The following is a 25685-nucleotide window of genomic DNA, read 5'->3' on the forward strand; positions in this document are numbered from 1 at the left end:
TAAATGTGAATTAGAGCAAGGTTATTAGGTACAGTAGGGTTGAGGGTCAAGTCAATTAGGAGGTAAATTTGAATGGAGAAAAACTGGAGGAAGTAAAGTGTTTTAGATATCTGGGAGTGGATCTGGCAGCGGATGGAACCATGGAAGCGGAAGTGGATCATAGGGTGGGGGAGGGGGCGAAAATCCTGGGAGCCTTGAAGAATGTGTGGAAGTCGAGAACATTATCTCGGAAAGCAAAAATGGGTATGTTTGAAGGAATAGTGGTTCCAACAATGTTGTATGGTTGCGAGGCGTGGGCTATGGATAGAGTTGTGCGCAGGAGGATGGATGTGCTGGAAATGAGATGTATGAGGACAATGTGTGGTGTGAGGTGGTTTGATCGAGTAAGTAACGTAAGGGTAAGAGAGATGTGTGGAAATAAAAAGAGCGTGGTTGAGAGAGCAGAAGAGGGTGTTTTGAAATGGTTTGGACACATGGAAAGAATGAGTGAGGAAAGATTAACCAAGAGGATATATGTGTCGGAGGTGGAGGGAACGAGGAGAAGTGGGAGACCAAATTGGAGGTGGAAAGATGAAGTGAAAAAGATTTTGTGTGATCGGGGCCTGAACATGCAGGAGGGTGAAAGAAGGGCAAGGAATAGAGTGAATTGGATCGATGTGGTATACCGGGGTTGACGTGCTGTCAGTGGATTGAATCAGGGCATGTGAAGCGTCTGGGGTAAACCATGGAAAGCTGTGTAGGTATGTATATTTGCGTGTGTGGACGTATGTATATACATGTGTATGGGGGTGGGTTGGGCCATTTCTTTCGTCTGTTTCCTTGCGCTACCTCGCAAACGCGGGAGACAGCGACAAAGCAAAAAAAAAAAAAAAAAAAAAATATATATATATATATATATATATATATATATATATATATATATTTATCCCTGGGGATAGGGGAGCAAGAATACTTCCCACGTATTCCCTGCGTGTCGTAGAAGGCGACTAAAAGGGGTGGGAGCGGGGGGCTGGAAATCCTCCCCTCTCATTTTTTTTTTAATTTTCCAAAAGAAGGAACAGAGAATTGGGCCAGGTGAGGGTAGTCCCTCAAAGGCCCAGTCATCTGTTCTTAACGCTACCTCGCTAATGCGGGAAATGGCGAATAGTTTGAAAGAAAGAAAAGATATATATATATATATATATATATATATATATATATATATATATATATATATATATATATATATATATATATATATATATATATATATATTCCTAATACCTGGGAGTGGAAAGTATTAAAAATATATGGTGTGGGAGGCAAGTTGTTACAAGCAGTGAAAAGTTTTTATCGAGGATGTAAGGCATATGTACGTGTAGGAAGATAGGAAAGTGATTGGTTTTCAGTGAATGTTGGTTTGCGGCAGGGGTGCGTGATGTCTCCATGGTTGTTTAATTTGTTTATGGATGGGGTTGTTAGGGAGGTAAATGTAAGAGTTTTGGAAAGAGGGGCAAGTATGCTGTCTGTTGTGGATGAAAGAGCTTGGGAAGTGAGTCAGTTGTTCGCTGATGATACAGCGCTGGAGCTGATTCGGGTGAGAAACTGCAGAAGCTGGTGACTGAGTTTGGTATAGTGTGTGAAAGAAGAAAGCTGAGAATAAATGTGAATAAGAGCAAGGTTATCAGGTACAGTAGGGTTGAGAGACAAGTCATTTGGCAGATAAATTTGAATGGAGAAAAACTGGAGGAAGGGAAGTGTTTTAGATATCTGGAAGTGGATTTGGCAGCGGATGGAACCATGGAAGCGGAAGTGAATAATAGGGTGGGGGAGGGGGGCGAAAGTTCTGGGAGCGTTGAAAAATGTGTGGAAGTCGAGAACGTTATCTTGGAAAGCAAAAATGGGTATGTTTGAAGGAATAGTGTGGTTCCAACAATGTTATATGGTTGCAAGGCGTGGGCTATAGATAGAGTTGTGCGAAGGAGGGTGGATGTGCTGGAAATGAGATGTTTGAGGACAATATGTGGTGTGAGGTGGTTTGATCGAGTAAGAAATGAAAGGGTAAGAGATGTGTGGTAATGAAAAGAGTGGAGTGTGGTTGAGAGGGCAGAAGAGGGTGTTTTGAAGTGGTCTGGTCACATGGAGAGAATGAGTGAGGAAAGATGGACAAAGAGGATAATGTGTCAGGGGTGGAGGGAACGAGGAGAACTGAGAGACCAAATTGAAGGTGGAAAAATGGAGTGAAAGATTTTGAGTGATCGGGGCCTGAACATGCAGGAGGGTGAAAGGCGTGCAAGGAATAGAGTGAATTGGAACGATGTAGTATACCGGGGTCGACGTGCTGTCATTGGATTGAACCAGGGCATGTGAAGTGTCTTGGGTAAACCATGGAAAGTTTTGTGGGGCCTGGATGTGGAAAGGGAGATGTGGTTTCGGTGCAATACACATGACAGCTAGAGACTGAGTGTGAAAGAATGTGGCCTTTGCTGTCTTTTCCTAGTGTTACTTCTTACGCGCGCGGAGGGATGGGTTGTAATGTCATGTGTGGCGAGGTGGCGACGAAAATGAATGAAGGTAGCAAGTATTAATATGTACATTTGCATATATGTATATGTGTTTATGTAATAAGTATGTATATGATGAAATTTATATGTATGTATATGTGCATGTGTGGGCGTGTATGCATATACATATGTATGTGGGTGAGTTGGGCCATTCTTTCGAGTTTCCTTGCTAACGCGAGAGACAGCGACAAAGTATAATAAATAAATAAGAATATATATATATATATATATATATATATATATATATATATATATATATATATATATAGTGTCGGCGGAAAGAAATGACACATCCCATTGAAACGCAATGGATAATGTCTCAAAAAAGACCGCCACAAACTCTGCGGTGTGTAAATGTATCATTTTAGCACTCCTGCCTGTGCTACCTCCCAGATACCGCCCAACGCCATTTCGTGTCCCAATAGTGCCCCACATCAGTAAATATGGGTCGAACCATGACGTCGAAGGAGGAAAGGTCCCGTATCCTAGCTTTGAGGGAGGAAAACGTCTCCATTAAAGATATTTGTGCCCGAGTTGGACGTTCTCGGTCGACCTTCTTGAGGCTTCTTGCTGCCGGCAGGGCGCTTGCCCCCAACCAGGTTCCGGCCCCTAAACCACGCTCTGGGAGGCCAAGAAAAACCTCTCAGAAGACAGACAATATCCTACGGCGTGGAGTTGAAAAACCCGTTTAGTACGTCCACAGAACTCAAGAAAATGTACCCTTGAGCTGCTATTAAACGTTGCTACCCGCACCATTCGCGAACGCTTGCAGCGTCACCTCCACCTCCCGTCACGACACGCAGCAGTGAAGCTACTTGTAACAGCCGGCATGAAGCGCCGTAGACTTCAATTTGCACGAAGATACCAAGACTGGACCCAAGAGAAATGGATGCAGACCTGTTTCTCCGATGAATCGACCTTCAAGACAATACGCGTTTGTGTTAAGCGCTGCCGCCGGTGCCCAAACTCCAACCGCTACCATCCTAGATACACCGCAAAAGTCGTCAAACACCCTCCTGCAGTGAGGGTTTGTGGAATTTTCAGTGGCGCGAACGGAGCTGGGGGACTTATTTTTTCCCTATAAACGAGACAATGCGTGCTGCAAATTATTTGGATGTGCTGAAGGATCACATGCACCATTTCTATGACCTTCATCGGCCCGAAGGCGTGTTTATGCAAGACGGGGCCACTTGTCATGGCTCAGACCTCGTCAAAAAGTGGCTGGAGGACACAAACATCGAAGTGTTTGAGTGACCGGGAAATACCCCAGATCTCAACCCGATTGAGAATGCCTGGGCACACATCAAGCATGAGTTATCCCTTATCCAGACGACGTCCGTCCCACGCCTAAAAGGCGATCACCGAGGTGTGGAAAAATATTGACAAAGAATACTTCAGATCCTTGGCCAGGAGCATGCCAAACCGTCTTGAAGAAGTTAGGAGGCTCAGAGGAGACATCACGAAGTATTAGGATGAATAAAAATATCTGATTGATCATTTTTTTTCCCCTATTTCCCATATTTGTTCGTTTTCATTGTAGGTGTCATTTCTTTCCGCCGACACTGGTGTGTCTATATATATATATATATATATATATATATATATATATATATATATATATATATATATATATATACATATATATATATATATATATATATATATATATATATATATATATATATATATATATATACATTGTTACAAACGTGTGTGTGCCCCCATTTTCGTATACGTATATATGTGCGTCTTTGCCCACGTTAATCTCGCACCCTAAACGTACATCCTAAATTAATGAATCCCCCGCTTGGTCAATGGCGCGACAGCGATACAATCTACAATGATTTCATGTTATAATAACTGATGGAGATCAAATGGGGTTACCTACTTAATATTGGGGTGGTGCGGGCAGTAGCAGTAGCAGCAGTAGTATCTTACAGGGTAGAAGAGAAGTAGTAGCCAAACCAGCAAAACAATAGATACTTTCAGCTTTTGTTACAGTGAACGTAATTGAAGTTCACAGTGATCTGGTATTAGCAGCTGTAACTGCAGTGGACGTAGCAGTAGTAGTTCTCATTGAGGTATTACTACCAACATGTTGCGGACATGTAAAGAAAAACAAGGCAATAATAATGTACATAACGGCAGTTGAACGAAATAGAAGCATTCGAAACCATACAGAGATAAGCCGATACAGGAAAAAAATTCTTTCAACCCCTACGCAAACGAGAAACGGCAATATCTTTCGCCAGTGGTCTACACATCATCATTCCAATACCAACACTGTTACTTAAGGCTTTCGTTCTTTATAGTGTAGCTTAGCAATAGCATTACCCCTATCATTACCTATAACCATAACCTTGTGCTCTTCTCCAACCCGCCAAAACAGTCACAAGAGCTTAGAACGGGGCGAACCATTTTTGCTGCCGACGCTATGAAAATACGTCTCCTAAACATAAACTGCCGCCTTCTCGTGTGTGACATGACTCTACCTCGCCTCTGCCACGTTTTTCCTTAGAATAACGCACAACAGACGCTTATCCGGCAGCCAAGTGTTTGTGTGTGTGTGTGTGTGTGTATACACATACAAAAAATAGGAGTAACAACATGGTACATATATACATGGTTAGGGGACGGGGCAACACTGGTATAAAATTCTTTCCCCATCACACAAGTAATAAAAACAATAGCAAATACCTTACACAACTCTCTTGCCAAACAGCTGAGAGAAAATGATTTATGGCGAAGCCGCACTGCTGCGGCCTCACCATTCAACTTATACTCTAAGAGATTAGAAGCATTTGTTTACTTTTTTGCTTCACTATACCGAAGAGCAGGTTTATCTCCAGGACAAGAGCTCTAACTACGTCAGAGGGTACCTGATGACGTCATTTAGCTACTGATGACGCCAATTTGCCAGTGAATGCGTCAGTATGCAGGTGATACATTTGATATACAGTAATTCGCCTGTGTTTTCGACGCAGTGATCTAGTGTTTCACGCGACCTTTTTGTAGCAAGAATTAAGTCGCAGCACACCATATTCCCACGGTTAAATGTAAACTGATATTCATCACTACCGAATGGCAAAATGCCGCCCTCTCTCTCTCTCTCTCTCTCTCTCTCTCTCTCTCTCTCTCTCTCTCTCTCTCTTAGTTGGTAGGTAGTGAGAAGGCAGGGAGTATCTCACCGGTACTACCCGCCTGGGTATCGGGAGAGTTGGTGACATGCGCGGTGATCCAGCACTTAAGTGGCTTTTAACTTTCACTCCTTTCGCCCAGGTGTTTCCCTTCTGCCTCACCTAAAAGTGGGCAGCGGGCATTCAGTCCACAAACATGCAGTCTCTCAATCTCACACGTAACACCAGACAACACCAAACTCACACCACTCGTTTGTCGTAACCCAAATAATTTCCTTCGGTGACCGCCAAGCGTTAGGCATGACCTTTGGGGAAAACTCGTCAAAGTACTCTCTCTCTCTCTCTCTCTCTCTCTCTCTCTCTCTCTCTCTCTCTCTCTCTCTCTCTCTCTGTGTGTGTGTGTGTGTGTGTGTGTGTGTGTGTAAATTATAAAATCGTCCCTTTGCAACACAAGTCCCGTACTAACCTTCAGCAGCCATCACAGAAAACGAGAGCAGCTCTGGAGACCCTAACTGCAATCAGTTTTAGAGCTTGGAGGCAGAGGTTGCAGGGATAGCGGGTATTCCGAGAAATAAGTATATGGTTGACTAAGTATGTGAGCCATTCGAGGTCACTGTTCCTATTTTTAGAGTTCCATTTCCATGTTCTTCATCGTTTTAAATTTGCTTCACCTCTCCGACCCTAACTGCTGTATATTCTCATATTTCATTGCTTGCTTGATCTATGTCTCTGTATATTCCCCACTGCCTACATCCGCTTCTTTCCTTCTTCAATCACAGTTGTTATCGTGATCAATCCTGTGAATTGCGTCTTATCATCAGCGTTCTAACTGAAGGGTAATTACCGGTAATAAGTAGACAGTAACCCGACGTAATTATTATACAAGCAACGTCCCTCACATCATGCGTCCAAGGACATTCTGTCCTGGGACGCTATTCATTGCCCAATATCTGCAATCTCACCAGTTGTATTATTTACGTCTGCCGTGCCGTGGCTGATCGGATATCTCTTATGTCGCATTTACTATTAACGTTATTGACGCTCAGTTTTTGACATTTTTACTCCTGCATTTGCGCCAACATATCAAAAATGCCGAAGTCAACAGTGTAAGAGCACGTGATAATCTCCCAGCAATATCTAACTCCACAGGTAGTGGGGTGACAAGCAACCAGTGACCAGGGAGGGATAGTTCCATTCCAGGATATCGTGAAGGTCAGTCACGGCGGCACAGCTAGCCAGCATTACAGCGGCTGTCTAGTTCCCTAATCTTTTCCAGGCTGGCCTTTTTTTTCTGACTCACACATGGGTTATTGCCATTCAGATTAAAAGCAAATTCTCTCCAACTTAAACATGATGACTTGTAACTCACACGACTCTTCATCCTTAAACAAATTTTCTGTGTGAGCGCTGCGCGAAAGCCCTTCCCATTGGCAAAATATGGTTATAGGCAAACAAATGCAAAATATCAGGTATTACGAACGTAAAACTCCCAATACCGTAATAACACCACCACCGCCATGATTCCGCAGCATCTACGGAGATTTTTTTCTAAACATAACCCTTATGAATGAAGGAGAACGCCGAAACGAACTTCTCGGAGAATCTAATTCTAATGTCTTAACACCTTGGACTTGGGAGCGTTCTAATCCTCCACACCTGCACCAGACGAAGAGAAACACGCATTGATCGTATTTTCGAAATATACACGTGAGCTGTGTCCTTTACTACAAATATTAAATAAGTCTATGTGTCATATGCTACATACGTCAGTTTAATCGACTTACAATTTGGGTGAAATCAGCCAAGGGAGAATAGACATTAGTAACTTTTATAATACAGTGGAGACAATTAAATATACAAAAGATCGTTTCTAGAAAGGCCCCAATACTTCTTTTTCATTACTGCACTATTTTCTCTTTCGGTGTTCTTGTACCAATTTTGTACGAAGCTGTTTCGTAGACTGAAACGACTGCTTAAAAATATATATATTCCACGCTGTAATTAAGAAATGTTAACATATGACAACCTGTTATATCTAACATATCAATTTCGATAATAATGTATCGCAAATCTGTAGTGTTACACGCAGCTTCGTGAAAACGTAGCACGAACAAAGAATATAGAATATAATGGAACAAAATACGTAACATCAACGCTAGTATATACATATAAGGGACATATCATTCCTCATTTTCACTCACGGTTTAAACTTTTAAATTACCGTACCACTGATCATCATCATAATGTCGATGAAATTCGTTATGCTACGTCTATCGCCAGTCCGTTAGTTTGTCAGCCAGCGACATTCATCACGCAAACTCCAATACGTTCCACGCTTGCATTCAGTAATATCCAAAGTGCATGTCTCCTTGTCAATGCAGATTCACAAAAATAGAAAAAAGTTCCGAATTTTTCAATGGCAAGTCTGCAACGGACGTGAAAGGCAACTGAATTGGGTCATCCTTAACGATACTGAAAAACGCAGAAATATTTTTCCTTTCATATGTCTCTGCTCACGACAACCTAATGGTTAAAAAAAAAAAAAAATCCATTATTATGCCACGCAAAGTAAATTTGCAAACGACGTAATCGGGTGAACGGTTGCCGAGGAAGTTACATAATAATAGGGTTGTAAATCAAGACAAGTTTTTCACTTCCTCCAAAATTCGTAAATACTTTCCTTTGTCTTATCTTTCTCCCTTTCATTATTCTCTCCATATTTTAATTAAGGTCCGGCCTTGATGTGGACTTTTGTCCGTGAAAGCAAAACTAAACCATATTTAGAGAGGTGCATTCCCGAGGAAGTTAATGGTCAGCCAAGCCTTGCAAACTGAATCTGATGATGACAGGAGGGTAAAGTGAAACCCATGATCACTCGGTATCCCCAGTGTGATGAAATAACCACCTCAATAAATTTGTCAGGATTGCTAGATTTACTTACGCCACAAGTAAAGATATTAGTTATCATTATCATTATCATTATTATTCTGAATCCTTCCAACACCATGTGTATTTCTCAAGGGATGTTAGTCGATACTAGCAGATTCGGCCCTCAACTCCTCACTCCTACCAAGGATGGAAGAACGGCGAAATGGCATTTTTCATAGGTATAACTACTTACCCCCGCCAATTTTCCAATTCATACCTCACCTACTGCTAACACAAACTTCATGCTAAAAAATGTTTCACCGAAAATACATCGCTCCAAAACAAGCAATTCATGTCCTGTCACGGAAGTGCATGAATTACTGACAACTGTGTGTGGGGTTAGTCATCGTAAGCTGGCAACTTCCTCGGCGCCTCTGGAGACAAAGGACAAACAGACTCCACAGAGCAAAAGACGTGGCGCAATTGACCTTAAATATGACTTCCTGAAATACTTCACTCTTATGCATGACGCAGTATTTGGTCGAGAACGATAAAGACTGACCTCACGTGCGCATTACTACCTCTTCTAGCACGCCGGTTATAGCTCCCGACAACATGCAATTTTGTTCTTCATATCACCGTGTAGGTAACTACATTCATCGCCCAGTATCTGATATGTAGTCACCGCAGTCAAGAAGGGCTTGGACATTTGACTCGAGCCACTGCAGTCACATTCATTTCGAACTAACTAGGCCGAGCCTCTGTTCAAATCGATGTTCGCGTTAGTTTGGGAATATCTAACCCGAGTTGCTGCCTTACGTCATGATTAATTAAGGGTTCGAATCACAAGATCCGAGCAAAGGCTTATGCAGTGTTCACGTCACTTCGAACCAGCTGATCCGAACCACTACCGCCATTTTTGTGACCAGAAACAATGTAATAATTGACGATAATAACGTGCCAAAAACAATATACCCTCCATTCCTATGAGGTACGAGTTAACTGACAACGCAAAAAAAAAAAAAAAATACACAAGTGTGATATGGAGAAGCTAACCAAAGACTGACATGGCGCTTTCTCAGAAACTTTTCACATAAATTGTCTTTATATTTCCCACATATCCTTATAGAGATGATAACATGATACTAAGAATATAATATGCGGCGGGGGTGGGGGGGGGGGAAGTGAAATCACACACATCGATAGGAGTGGATGAACAGCTGGGTTGACTGTGGACCGACTACCGCGACCAAAATTCGAACATATGTAGGCGACGTCCTCTACGAGTATCATATTCAGCAACACTGACCACTACAACACGGAGGTGCAAAACAACATATACTCAGGGACTCGCATTAGTACCAAGCCTACCACTTGCATCTGGAACAATATCTTTCAACTGAGATGTAAACTTAAGACTGAGGTTTACTACAGCTTAATCTTCGCAGATTCTTTCTACTCAGTAGTAGTGGTTCCCATGAACAGTTTAATCGATAGCAACGACCCAAATGTACTCCGTGTCGCAAGCGACTGAGCACTGCAGTGCAGCACCGTGCCGAGTTACGCAGTGCTCGCGTAATGTCAATAGAAAGCCTAGCCTTTAGCAAGTCCCCGGCCGCGGCCGTTCCCTTAACACTGTGACCAACACAAGGATATTGATTACCCTACTGCTGTTGGTTGTGAAGGAGACAGTGTCCCTCTTCCACAACCGGAATAGTCATTCTCTTAATTAACCTTATGATATAAATCTTTTAGTACATGTTTCAAATATGAAGAGGGGGAGAAAATCAGCCCTTCTGAAATTTTGACTAGCACTAACATACACCCTTTATTACGAGAGAGCTCTTGGTATCAGCACACAGCTTTAGCTTTCAGCTGCATGACGTAGCTCAGACATGCTACCTGTTGCCCTTAGTGATACTAGTGTCTACCTAGAACATCTGGATGAAAGCGGTGCGAGCACAACGCGCTCCGGTACTTCGTCAGAAATAGGACACACGGAAATGCGCTGGACACCGGTTTAGCATATTTTTAAGAATTCCCGACAACTGCAGATTACATAAATCTAAAACATTACTACGGGGAAATTTTTACATATTACAAAATATCATCGGAAAATTATAAGCTTGATACAACCAATTCAAACAAGTAATTCTGTACGCCAGAATTTTCATCGCCTGTTACCAAGGTGATGGGGTGCCGTGGTGCGACTTTTAGGTAAGCCTTATAGGGGTAGCTACAGGTAGCCTTCAGATCCACCACTACTCATTGATTTACTGGATGTAAATCATGAACGCATGTTGTTCCCTCGTACTTCAAGCACCAGGTATGACCTTGGTGATGATAAAACATTTATGGAGGTGGTGGCCACTCTCGTGAGTAATTTTCTAGTAAATCAATATGTAATATCCTGGCTCCTTTGTTTATAATAGCACACATTTTGCCAGCGGCCAATATACCTTTCAGTTATATGGATACTAATAATACTCACAGCATTTTACAACCGTCACGGGAAAATAGTTCGCTTACAAAATCACGTCAAACAAGGGAATGACTGCAGTCTACGGCATTACTACACACTAACAGGCAACAGACTGGAAAATGACTGCATGGAATGGAAGAGAATCAAAATCAACTGAATTCTTTTATCAACTATGAAAAAGACAAATTTCCCCATTCACTTCTTTCCCTTAAGAAGAGATAAAAAAAAAAAAAATCAAAAGTTTTACGAATACGGCAAGCTTCCTCGCCACTGACAAACTAAACACACACAAGTAATGTAAATCCGAGTTGAATTGTCTCGTTGCAAAAACAATTAAGAAATTATCAAACCTGTCGGAATTGCATATCACTTTGCGCACGCGACAACCTTACTCAGCCGCGATGAAAAGCGAAGATAGAGTTGGGCTTGAAATGATCCGTCGCTAACGGTGATAGAAAAGTAAATGAGAGTAGTAATGCAGGGACATTAAGGGACTAGTTGCAAGCATTTGTTTCTTTTTGTCTGACATTTCTACGAAACTTAGGCGATGAGTTGTTACTCGCCAAGGTGGAGTACAATCTGAGTTTCTGTCGGTCCTAAATTACGTCTGTGTACACGTAAAAGCGCCCAGACATGAGTAATGAAATCGAAGTATATATATATATATATATATATATATATATATATATATATATATATATATATATATATATATATATATATAAAGGGTCCTGTTGCATGTTCCACGGTCCCTGGGTAACCTGTTAGATCCACGGTGTTTGATGAACCATCTGATTGTGTAAGACTTACTACGTCTATTGACGCCCGTGCATGTTCGATGGGCTCCGTATATTAAAGACCCTCGCTCTGTCCTTAAACGATCCCACTTCACAGCTGACGAAACCCCACATTAAGCTTGATGACCCCACTTCAACTTTCATGGACCTTACCTCATGTCAGTGAACCCTACTTCCTGTGCAATGATCCCAATTCAAGCTTCACGCACCCCGGCCCATTTTGGGTCTCTCCTATTTTGTATGAATGACCTGATTTCATATCTGGACCCCCACTTGATATCTGGAGGGCCCTGCTTCATATTCTGATGGACCACACCATCTCTGGATCCGAGTTAGCATCATAATAATACCCTTTTCACATGCCATAGATTCCAAGCTTGAATAATACATTCTGTTACCTTATTTGAAAATCGTTGCACATTATTAATAATGTACAAGTTTATGTCCGTATTATAGTAATCTTTCCTTGCAATATGCGTGCAATAACGAATAAATATCAATAAATTGTTAAAATTCATATATGAGGACAAACGGATAACTCATTATTAGGAATCGAATACCATAATATCCTTAAAGCAGTAATCTACGTCTATTAGACGACAGTAGTTACTATAATCAATGGGAAATAAAAATAGATAAACTTGCTCTGGGCCTAGTTAAAAAGTCCTAATCAAAACTGTGAACAATGGATAGAAACATACAGGGGAAGCAACACTATGGTGAAATACCATTACTTGCCAGGTATACAGCGGATGCGCGTTATCTCCAAGCGGTGATAGTAGGGCAACCGTTGGTGACGAAATGTTTCTCTCATTCATTTGATTATTCTTCCGGCAGTTTGTCAGTGCCATATTGTTTATCAGACTCATGACTAGATCGTACATTTTCTCATTTTCGAAAAATGAACGATTACACAGGCCTGCGTTTCAGAACATTTTTTCAAAGGTCAAAGCTTTTCAACTGATTTAGGATAAGTTTTGTATGCTGAATTAAAAAATGTACCCCATTTTTTTCTATCAGGTCAGTTTTTTGGATATGCTAGATTTGAAAAAGTAATGATATGTCTCGATTGGTATTACGTGCACACTTCTGCTACGTACAATGGGTTCCTTAAGTTGAAAAAAAAAAAAAACCTAGGCAGTATGTACGGATGTAAAGTAAAGCAGTTTTTTTCAAATTACACGAATTAATTTTCAAAAGAGGTGGAAGAAAATAGTGATGAAAGAGCACTGTTTGCATTTCTAAGAAGAAATTCCAGTAACTCATTTTACGTACACACCGAAACAGGCAGAGCAAGGGGCGTATCAAGGCTGAGGCTCGATTCCTGGAACCTGAGAATGGGCGACGTTGACAAATACACACACACACACACACACATTCCCCAGTCTCCTCACTACCTAGGACAACCATTAACAAAGGGGAGGAGCAAATCTGAGTGCAGTATACTAAACTTTTGTGTACACTACAAAGAGGTCATGACATATGTGAAAGAGCAAGTCTAATAGATTCAAGTAATGTTTTCTGTTATCAGTTTCAAAGGTTAAATATGCACTACTTTAAAACTGTTGTTTCATATTTCTCCCACTGTCACAAACAGTCTCGAAGGGACCCAGGTCTGTTGATGTTTGAATTCCCTTGTATGCAGCAGCTAGGATGAACCAGAATGGATTGAAAGTTTAAGTAAAAAGGACTCAGAGGAAGCAGAGTACTTCTGATAGCAATGGACATGATAGCAAATTGAATCATGTGGGGGATGAGGCGAGTCTTAAGGTGGAAGGGCAGACTAAGGTCCTGGGGAAGGTTGAGATATGTGGAAAGAAATTTCGGCGGTGTCTGTATGGTCATAGTTGAGTATATCTAATGATACAGTAGTTCCTGCAAGTGTTATGTGGAAGTGTTTATTTTGCCTCAAATGCAAAAGAGAGAGACAGGTTGGATCTGATGAAAAGGAAACGCTGGAGGATATGTGGCAAGAAACGGGTGATCTTGTAAAGAGAGGTGTAGTTGTGAGTAGAGTCTAACCGACAAGGCCGACCAAAGTGTAATACAATGGTTGGACGTTTGTAGAAAATGAGTGAAGAAAGAGTGACACAGAGGTTTCATGGTCAGAAGTAAGGAGGTCAAGTGGTAAGAAGAAACAGAGGAGATAGAAATGAATGAAAAAAGCTTTGAGGTATCGGGATGTGAACTTTCAGGAGGGCGAGTCGTGTACTGGATAACATGAGGTAAAACATTGTGGTATGTGGGGAAACGACGTGCTATCAGTAGCCTAAACCCGATGCACTACCTCGCAATTCTGTAAATCCTTTCCTTGTCATGAACAGAACATTTCCCAACATCAATAATGATACCCCTGAGTCACGAGTGCTACAAACACACACTTACCCCGATAACTGTTTTCCACAGGGAACTATACCATTCCTCAGTAGTAAGTTTAACAACAAACATAAAACCAACAACAAAAGCGACACATTTCAATTTTCAGTTTTTGTTGAAATCTAACAGCCTAACAATTTCCAGGCGTTTCCCTACGTGTCAACTTAAAACTTCCATTTAAACGATATTCGCAAAGAAATAACCCTCCTTAAAACTACAAACACCCTTTTCAAAGCTTATCTCAAACATCAGGAGGTTGGATATTTATGTATCAGTTATTCTCATACTCAAAATCTTTCTTGGTATAAGATCGGTAAAGGCTTCATAATATATTAACGTAATTGATCATTCAAGGAAGTCTATATTCTTCAGCCAAGACGATTTTTTTTTTTCTCGCGCTCGTCAAAAGACAATGGTTCCAGAGTTCCATTGTTGGTATGGAGAGCCAACCCTCATGTGACGTCACAGACTGTTGTTGGTTGAGATTGCTACTGTGGCGATGTCATCCGGCGCACGATGGTGATATAGACAGAAGGCGTCCAGAGAAATACTACCCTCCTGACTTAAGATTAAGAGCGTTGAAGTGAAGCCGGAACCATCTCACACCCTCAGTGTCTGCATGTTATAGACAGCAGCCAGGAACCATCTTACCCTCCGCGTCACAAGTCTCACGTTATTAAAACTAAGCAACCAGGCTAGATTTAATATTCTTTCCTTAAGCTATATATCCCTTGCCATTTTCTCGCACTTATTCTTTAAAGCATTTCATAATTTGTTTTCCTTCAACCCTTACTGCATTCAATGCCAGGCTTCAGTGAGGGTCTCCGTCCGTGACTGGAACCTTTTGTCATTGAGGGGAAAAATATTTAGAAACAAAGACAATCAAAATGTAGAAATGCCAAGCGCGGCAAGTTGCTAGCACACTGGATCGATGGTGAGCCACTGAGGCGGTGTTTGATGGTAGCTGGTGCGGTTTTATATATGGCCCTCTACTATGGCATTACTACGATAAGTGTTCTCAGTGGTGATGATGTTATATAGGTAATGGTCTTAGTCTGTAGAGGAAGTGGTGCAAATTCTGTGGGAGTGGTTTTTGAAGTACATATTGACAGAGGAATGGTTCCGCTATAATCATTGTAGACAGCGCTGAAGACTGTTAAGTTATTCTTGATACTGCTAGTTACTACACTATTACCTTTGTTGACACTGTTCAGGACATTAATAGACTATCCTTGTTGACACCGCTCAAGACTATAATAAACTATCCTTGTTGACACCGCTCAGGACTATAATAAACTATCCTTGTTGACACCGCTCAGTACTATAATAAACTATCCTTGTTGACACCGCTCAGGACTATAATAAACTATCCTTGTTGACACCGCTCAGTACTATAATAGGCTACCCATGTTGACACCGCTCAGGCCTCCTTGTTATCTATCGTCAGAGGCTGGTGGCGGTACCGTGTGTTTGTTTACTGTAGTTGTCGTTGTTGGTCTTTTGATTGGTTATTATCAGATAAGAGAGGTTTAAAGATTTCAATGGTGTAATCAATCAGAAATGAAAGTAAAAGCAGAATGAAAACTGAGTAAAAGAAATGATTAATTTCTGTCAATATGCCAATATCCTATAACTTCTGTAGGTGTTTACTCCATTCACCATGTCTTCTCCGAAAAGCCATGATTGTTTTTCAGTCTGCAACATTTCATTTTTTAATGTTAATTGTACATGCGTAGATGCTGTATCGTATTCTAAATGAATATTCAGTTCGTGTCTCCATAACGTTTGCGTCTGCTGGTGACGGTTGTTGGCGTTTGTATAATCATGTTGATGTCGGCTGCTCATGTGTGTGTGTGTGCATGTGTGTGTTTGTGTGTGGCAATCAAGTAGGTGTTTTCATGCAGTCTCAGACAAGCGTGCTGGAAAATATGTTATGGGCCTTGATTAGGACTCTAGCTGCCCGTGCCGTCTGTTACAAGAAAAAAGAAAAAAAGACAAGAAATCACGAAAATCTACTAGTAAGATATTACGAGGAAATCACAGATAATTGAGATAAAATCAGTACAAAAATAGACATGATCACAAAATAATTAAGAAACACTAAATGAGGTCAATAATTAAATGAATACTTCAAATAAGGTAATAAGAAACGCAGCAGTCATTTTGCCGACTGGTCAGGAGCGTTTTATCAGAGTATTTTGCAGACTTCTGTATTACCTTTACCTCCAGTTCATTATTGCATTTATTTTTTCTCTTAAGGAAAAGCTTTTCCAAATATCGACTTTCACAGAAATACCAACTCTGATGAAAGAAAAGATCAATTTCAATTGCATGTAGCCCACCGGGAGACCTGATAACCGTCATCTTCAAATTTACGCAAGGCATTGAATTAGTCACACCAATCAACTTAACGAACCTCATACTTTGTGGGAGGGGGCTTTTCATCCTGTCGAAAATAATCAGCAAAATAGCACTGGATTCGCGGGTGCAAATTAGTCAGCAAAATAACCACAACGGCAAATAATCATGACGGGAGAAAGACGGAAAAATTAAAGGCAAAAGTGATCCCGGGAAGACGAGGACTCAACGCGCACTTGTCTGACTCGAGTCTCCGGAGCCCGGCTGTGGCCGAAGCAAAAATACGTTTCCCTTACACGACAAAAAGTAAAGATGGGAACGTCAGTGTACGACGGAAAATAAAAATAGTCAACGCATTAAACAGACTTTCGTTGTAACAAAGTAATAAATATTAAGCGTTCTGCCTTATAAGATTAATAACAGTAAAACGTTACGCAAGGAAATCAATATGTAATAACCATAAGTACTTCTATCACATAATCACAAAAAAATGTAATATACAAAATAAACAAACATATTCACCAAATGAATATAAAGTGGAGGTAAGGACATATTTATAAAATATAAACCTAAATACAGGACATATAATTAGATGAAGTACGCGAGACAAACTCAGATTCAAAAATAAGAATCGTGGAACAAATTCCCTTAGACACGCCATACCAAACCCAACAGACCGAAACTAATCGTCAGGAAGGTGGGCCAAGGTTGGATTACCACGCTGGTTTGGTAATAGGACTGGGTTACCACGCTGGCTTGATAACAGGACTGGGTCACTACGGCTGGCTTTTTACTAAGAGGACCAGGTTACAACGCTGGCTTAGTTATAGTACGACTAGGTTACTACGCTGATTTGGTAACCGGTAGGTTGGGTTACCACGAAGGCTTGGTAACAGGTAGGATGGGTTACCATAGAACTTGGTATCTGTAGGGATGGGTCACCATACACTTGACCACAACTACACTGGTCACGTCGCAAGCCGATATTAGTTTGTAAAACGAGATCACCAAAACAGCAGCAGACTCGCAGCGAAATCTACGTTCAGAGGTGTCATTACCTATATATCTAAGTTGTCATTAACTATATATCTAAAGACCAATTGCTATTTGTTAGAAGGTTAAGTAATTGCATTCAAGAGGGTTTGTGGGTGCGTTTAGGGTACAGGTAGATGTATTACGTCAACGTCTGGTCGTTAATATAGGCCAGCAATGATGTGTGGCGCAAACCCTTTCGCCCATATTTAAAAGCATAATTTGAACCTTTGATGTGATCAAGACGAGTAAAGATCAAATATGCAACAGGGGAAGAGGTAGGAAGGGTAGGAGACAAGAGCGAAGAGGAAAAGATGTAGAGCAAAAAGTTAAGCTTATCACAACTACGCTCCAGAATCAGCAAATCTAATCATATAAACAATTCGTTTAAAACTTAATTATATCAGCAAGTTCCATACATACATCTTCGATTTATATAAATCAGTTCTGTCTGTCGAAACAAACCGTCTACACACCAAAAACTTTTTAACAAGTCTATGAAGCGTTTCGGGTGATAACGTCTGAAAATTGCCAGACCGACGTTACATATCGAGCCACACAACCTAATGAATGGGAAACACCGAAGTTTTCTCATACATAATCCCGCTAACAAAGGCAGGTGGAATTCTTCGTCGTCGAAGGTACGAAAGTTTAATCTTCAAAACCCGGAGGATATATATATATATATATATATATATATATATATAAAAGGCAGGTGGAATTCTTGGTGATGATCCAGGTTTAGTTGAATCTGCAGTCGTCCAGCACGAGGCTTTACAGTTCTCTACAACAAAATAGAATTGTTCTGAAATAAAAATAATGCCAACCTAAGCTCTACGCACGTACGTTAACAGAGACATAAAGTTTCGTAATGACGCCCAAGGCGATCTTCCGCAGATGGCGAAGACGATAGAAGAGTTCGGTGGCGGTCTTGTTCCTGCTACAAACTTCCCGGAACCCAATACGGAAGCCCCCTCCCACAATCAATTAAGCGAAGTGACCCTGCACTGTACACACACAAGTGTAGTATTAGGTATTAACCTGACTGGTTACTGTTATCAATAATTCATGAGATGCCTCAATATATTAAAAGCTATTGCGTTTTTACACTCAAACAGCAGTAATTCAAAACTTCCAAACGTCCGTTTTAACGCTAAAGTACCGTAACGATCGAAGCGCTTATACTGCTACGTAAAATGTCTACAATCACATGCATTTCCGCACTGCTCTCACAAGCTTAGCAAAGGTGAACTAACTCATTCCATATAACCACCAGTGTCGACAGTCGTGTAAGACTGAAATCTATGTGTGGCTTGGGGCGAGCTAAGGTCTGCACTTACATAAGACTGCTCGAGAATTATACAACTCCAGCACCACCACCCGTGAGGGGGAGGTGAGGAGGAAGGAGCAACCCCGATGCTGAGGACCGAGGAGGGAGGCCAGACCAGACCAGACGGTCCAGACCTGGATGTTAATCTGTCGCAGTATATCGGACTGTCTGGTTGGCTCTCTCTCATCTGCACCCATGTCTCGGTGTGTCTGTCTGTCTGTCTGTCTGCTTACCCGCCTGCCCCTCCCTCCTCCCCTTCTGTCTCTCTCACTTTCCCTCTCTTTGTTTGCTTCAACTCGAATGCATCTCTCTCTGTTTCACTCTTCCCTCTTCGTTTACATCTTGATCTCTTATTTTTCCATCCCTTCCCCTTCTTTCTTTTCCTTATCCTCTCTCCACGTTCTCCCTTTCTTTGTCCTCTCTCTCTCTCTCTCTCTCTCTCTCTCTCTCTCTCTCTCTCTCTCTCTCTCTCTCTCTCTCTCTCTCTCTCTCTCAGCTTCCCTTTCCTTCCATTTCACATTCCTTTCTGCCCGAACTCTTTCCTCTCCCTTTACACCATTCCATTCTATCCGCCTCTCTTTTCATCCCTCCATCTCTCCCTACAATACACTCTTATCCACTCCACCTGTGGCTTCACCTCATCCTCCCTCTCTACCTCCATTCATATTTACTCCTTTATCTTCTTTCTACCCTCCTCAATCTCTCTCCACCCTCCCACATGTGCCCTCACCATCCCTACCCCTCTTCTCCCGTGACTCAGGCAGTGTTGCCAGACCGGCAGCAGCCCTGCATCCCAGACCCAGTGTCTCTACATAAGAGTCAACTAATCAATGTCGGTCCAGTATCTCCACTCATCAAAAGCTTCCACTTGTTATGTCCGCCTCACCTGCGTTAATCCATATTCCAGCCCTCGCCCCTCTCACTCAATGCTCATCAATTCATAAGTTTTCAAATCTTGGCAAGATTGTCAGGATAATATTGGGTGTAATGACTGGCATGGGAAAACATACATTTATTGATACAGCATTCACTGTCTTAATTTGTCAGCTATTTTTTTTATTTCTTTTTTAATTCTGAACGACTGAAAGTTCGAAATTCCTGAGCTGTCATGGTAAGGGATCTTGGGGGAGTTACATAATCCCTCTGGAAAGATACTGGGGAATACACCCCCCTCTCCCATAAACTATAGAGGCACTGGAGTTCAAGCACCGGGGAGGCTGCAGGGTTTACGGTATACCGTGCATCATGTTAGCCTTATGCTAGCTCAGATGCTTTTCAATACTCGGAACAATTCTTTTTACTGAACTATCCCCGATATTTTCAGTGTAATAAAAAAGACAAAACCAATGAAATAATGGGCATATATATATATATATATATATATATATATATATATATATATATATATATATATATATATATATATATATATAAAATGGCGAATGGTACGAAAAAAAATAATGTTTTATTCTTATGATTTAACGATTCTCTGCAAGATGTCAGGTCGTTGCAACGATGGGGCAGCTTGCCGAGTACTCAATGAGTGGTCTAGCTAGTGGTGTGGGGACACGCAGCCAGCCCTCGGGAGTAAAACCCAAAGTAATACCGACAGATGAGGGAAAGTCAACCAACACTGCGAAGTTCCCATACATATAAAGCTTTTTTCCTGACAGTTACAGCACTTCCACAACATATACAGCTTTCTTGGCTGATCACAACGCTTATAAGTACTTCCCCTCTTTACAACAGGACCTAACAACCAACAGATGTTCCCTGAGACTTAACTTTCCGACCTCCTAGCACCCACAGCCTCTCCTTGGGAAGTACAACTTTAATAATAAGTTACGGTGCTCCAGCTTGCCAGTGACGGTTTTTCCTGACGAAGTCTTTAACGCAGTTATCCACAGACGCTCGATCGGGGTCCTCCCATGGGTATCTGGCCGCTGTACACGTTCCACGCAGTACGATGGTTAACACACACGTACGCACTCTTTTACCAGATTTCTGATGCTTGTGTCTACGAATAATGTAAAGCTAAATCCATTCACGTCCTTTCGAAGAAACAGTTCGAATAATGTTTCCGTGCTTCTTCACATCCGATATGGGTTCTTCTAGTTTATTAATACGTAATTGAACCTAGATTTCTGTCAAGGATAATGGTCACATCATATAGTTGATCACTCAGATTATATCTAAGGATGAAGGAATCAGTGAATACATTCTGCTCTACGAACGCATCCACTTACTACACTACATTCATACCCAGGCCTCCAAGAGCCAGTCATGGCAAACCCGAGAAAGGGCTGTCGTTGACAAGAGCCCGTGCCAAGCTAAGTCTTGCCGAGTCTTTACCCACACACACACACACACACCTTATATAGGGCTACACCAATGCACGATGCACACATCCGCCTAAGAGCCCACTACACTACAGTTACACATGACCCACCAGCTCATGGGCTACCAGCTCCTGAAGCCAACTTATCAAACCAACACTACCTGAAATCAGAAAGATAGCGTCGAGGAAAATGAAAACCCTACCCATCCCATCATAGCTCGGAGGAGGTCCCTCTCAGTCAGGGGCAACCGCTGCTGACTTATCTTTCCGCGCAGCTCACTCAGCTCCCACGAGAGATCTACAGGGCCCTCAATGATCCTCACCAGAGCCGTGGCTTATTCTGAGGATTTCTCTTATTTCTTTTCTGTCTTTACCTCCCGACTGGCACATATGATCATAATGTAAATTTGTCTTTTGGCCATTTTAAATGCGACAAACTGTCAACTGAAATCATTAAGAAGTAGCCCTCACAATAACCCTGTCCATCTGCTGTTCTCCACGGGGATTGGTGGAAGCCCCGCCTCTGCCGTCTGTGTGCATTTAACGACCAACACATATCTCTCCCACTCTGTCTGAGGATGTAATAACGAAGGTACTTACTGTTCTTACTTTCTCTTTCAGAAGTGATTGTGCATATACCTCTTAACGGTGAAGTGAAGGTTCCGCATATTTTACATATATATATATATATATATATATATATATATATATATATATATATATATATATATATACATATATATATATATATATATATATATATATATATATATATATATATATATATATATATATATATATATATATATATATCAAAGAACAGAAGGCACCACAGGGAGTCTGTAGCAGCATCTGATGAGCAGTGTATCAAGGACATTGAAAAGAATGTGACATCGACTTACTGGAACCACACGCACAATGGCGCCCTTTCAGAGGCGGTTTATGAAGCAGAGGCAATTTCCTTTATGAAATAAGCACCCTCCCTTCTACTATTGTCTGTTCCGGTAACCTTAAAACAAAATCAGAAACACAAGAAAGGTCGACAACGAGTGAAACATTACAAGGTGGTCTCAATAACAACAGACATTAAATCCACAATCGACATCGTTCCGTTCACGTGATAGCCCAATTTTGTTTGTTATCCAAATACAAATGACATGTACTGACGTCCTGCACCTATGCAGCTCAATTCAACTATCACGAAAAATGTGGTCAGTCATTAATAGATCAAGGTCTCTTTCCTTCTGTTTAAAGCCCTTAGCCACACACAAAAGTGCTCATCAAAGACAAGCCTTAAGAGGAAAGAAAATGGAACCTGGGTTAGTACTTCCCTGGGCGGCTGCTGTCTACAATCTACAACTAAAGAAGTTAACACGCATAAGATGAATTACACAAATAAAATCTCTATAACCTAAGAAGTTAACACGCATAAGTTGAATTACACAAACAAAATAATAACACAAACAAAATAATATCAATAGTAAATCCTCTATGAACAATATCAACTATGTTTCTACCACCCTTCGCCACAACGTAAACAATGCGAGCCAGGTGAGTTTGGAGTTGTGGCGTGCTAAGAAAGAGTTACCAAAGCTGTCCGATGCTGGAGCCTTTATCAATAAAACATTAGCTTACAAGCCTAGGGAAAACGGGATTTAAAGATAAAACATAACTGTTTGTGCAATATGATACAACAATATTAAGCTTAACGACTCAGTATGGCTTTAGTTTTTTGTGAGTAATGATTAACCTCAACAAATAAAAGTCTGAATCAGCGAGTGTCATTCTCTGTCAACGCATAAAGAACACCTGCACAAGCCCCGTTATCCATTAATATTTCATTCAACTATACAGGGTTACGGCGCCAAGCTACTCACTCGATGTCAATCGAGCTGCCTCTTACTGTGTAGTGAACACCATATAAAACAGGTTTAACCACGAAGAACTATACTAAAAGAGTGGGGAGCCCGTGCAATACAGGTACATTGTGCTGTCACGCCATACAATGTCAACAGCGCAAGCTCAGACTCGACTCCGCATAGAATTTCACACACGCACACATACTTTATAAAAACAGTTTTGGGGCCAGATCAATGGCGTGGAACCGTAGACAGAGAGTTCAGCGAAAGATGTAAAGACAGAATATATATATATATATATATATATATATATATATTTTTTTTTTTTTTTTTTCATACTATTCGCCATTTCCCGCATTAGCGAGGTAGCGTTAAGAACAGAGGACTGGGCCTTTGAGGGAATATCCTCATATGGCCCCCTTCTCTGTTCCTTCTTTTGGAAAATATATACATATATATATATATATATATATATATATATATATATATATATATATATATATATATATATATATCTCCTTCCTTCTTTTGGAGAATTAAAAAAAAAAAAGACGAGAAGGGAGGGCCCCCCCCCCGCTCCCTTCCATTCTCTGTTCTTAACGCTACCTCGCTAACGCGGGAAATGGCGAATAGTATGAAAGAATATATATATATATATATATATATATATATATATATATATATATATATATATATATATATATATGGTAAATATTCATCTCTGTATCCCTGAAGATGTGAATTCTCATTGTGGCTATTGTTTAATATAATTCAATTTGAAAATGTTCATTTCAACACGCAGAAACAAAAAGACCACATCGCCCCACCCATCCAATGGATAAAACACACAAATGGGTTCCCTGACTGCCGGAAATAAACGAGTTATAATTACATTGTGTTCCGTAGTTCTGCGAATAATGACATTTCAGAAGCTCAGATATATATATATATATATATATATATATATATATATATATATATATATATATATATATATATATATATATATGCGGCTTTATATAGGGGAATATTACCTACGAACATGTAAATGTGTACAAACAGTCTACCAATGCACTAAATATAGTAATCAAAACGCTGAGTGTATAGAGGAAGTTGTGTGGAAACGAGATGCAGATCGAGTTGAGAGGAGCAGAACTAAAGGATGTAAAAGTATGGTGTTAAGTAGTCAGCGTTCAAGCACATTATTGGTTGCAAGTGGAAAAAAGTAAATCATTTACAAAATGGAGAAGGGTGAAAGGACAAAACTATATATATATATATATATATATATATATATATATATATATATATATATATATATATATATAGACAAAATCTCATTCCTCAATTACAAGACAAAGTAATGGCAAGTGGCATTAAAGTTTAACGAATATTTTGAAAGCAACAGGACGGACTGTGTGGTTTAGGGTCATACGCAGAGGGGTGTGTGGTCTTAGAATTAATTCTGACACCTTAGAGTTTTAAACATTATTCTGCTGACAATACGTTGACTCTAAATGCCTTTATAACCCTGGCAGCTCACAGAGTCAAAGCTAAAACAACAAATCAATTTGAAAGCGAGCTCAGGTGTCAACTATACATTAATGAAAATGAAATGCCATACATGTACACCCACCAATAGAAATCCCCCTAATACACGCCGCAAACAACTAAGTGAACTTATTCAACAGATCTAGCATGTATTCTTGTTGTGGGGTAAGCCGATGCTTGTCATGAATAATAAAAGTTGCCGATTAAAGGTTAAGTAAAAGTTAAATCAAACACCCAGACCATCAACTAATACAAAGAAAATATTAAATGATTATCAAGGACCTGTGTTCCTTACCTGAGGTAATCCAGATGTCTTTGCTTAGTTAGCTGTATAATATATGCCTTGAAGTAAGCTTTTTCTAAATGTTAACACGTGATTTCCCAGCTTTCCGATTCATATTTTTCTTACATTAAGAGTATATGAGTCCTATGCTTAAATAATTTCAGAGCAACACACTCAGGACAGGAGGCCGTAGTGTGTCCAGGTGACCAGGGATTCGAGCGCGAGGGTCTGAGGGTGCGGCCAAAGAAGCTACAGCTTAACTCACAGACGTCACGGGAAACACTGACACCTCCAGCCACCGAGCCACTGCCGTTTTCTGTGAAGGCGAGACCCCTCCCTCGCCACGATCGTTACTCCACGGCAATATAAGGGCTACCAATGAGAGATATGCTAATTAGCACTTTTAAATCGTATCAAAATCCATACCTGAGATCTACTTCTCCTTCACGGATATTACAAAACGATAAAATGAATGAAATATCAAACAAAAACCCGTCGAAAAACAGTGTGAAGGGAGACAAGCGGGGTGAGGGAGTCCGGCGGGGGAAGGCTAACCTGGAAACTTCTGCATAGGACTTCGAAGGGACGCGCACGTGGTCCGGCCATTCATAGTTTTCCCTGGATTTGGTGTGCTTCCCACTTGTCTGTGACCGAAGTCATGTAGTTCTACGCTCAGTCTGTAGGATGTTCCAGAAGGAAAACGATTATATGTAGAGATTTGGTGTGTTCTT

The 25685-nt window shown here is 40.8% G+C and overlaps 1 protein-coding gene across 1 annotated transcript in view; it reads right to left on the bottom strand.

The window, feature by feature from the left end:
- r (carbamoyl-phosphate synthetase 2, aspartate transcarbamylase, and dihydroorotase rudimentary) overlaps positions 1-25237 on the bottom strand; it is a 175032-nt gene extending 149795 nt beyond the window's left edge. The window contains exon 1 of the mRNA XM_071693871.1: positions 24967-25237. The gene's annotated coding sequence lies outside the window, so the exon portion shown is untranslated. The remainder of the gene's footprint in view (positions 1-24966) is intronic.
- Positions 25238-25685: the final 448 nt, after the last annotated feature.

Source organism: Panulirus ornatus, chromosome 56, assembly GCF_036320965.1.
Source record: "Panulirus ornatus isolate Po-2019 chromosome 56, ASM3632096v1, whole genome shotgun sequence".
In the NCBI taxonomy this organism is placed as follows: Eukaryota; Metazoa; Arthropoda; class Malacostraca; order Decapoda; family Palinuridae; genus Panulirus; species Panulirus ornatus.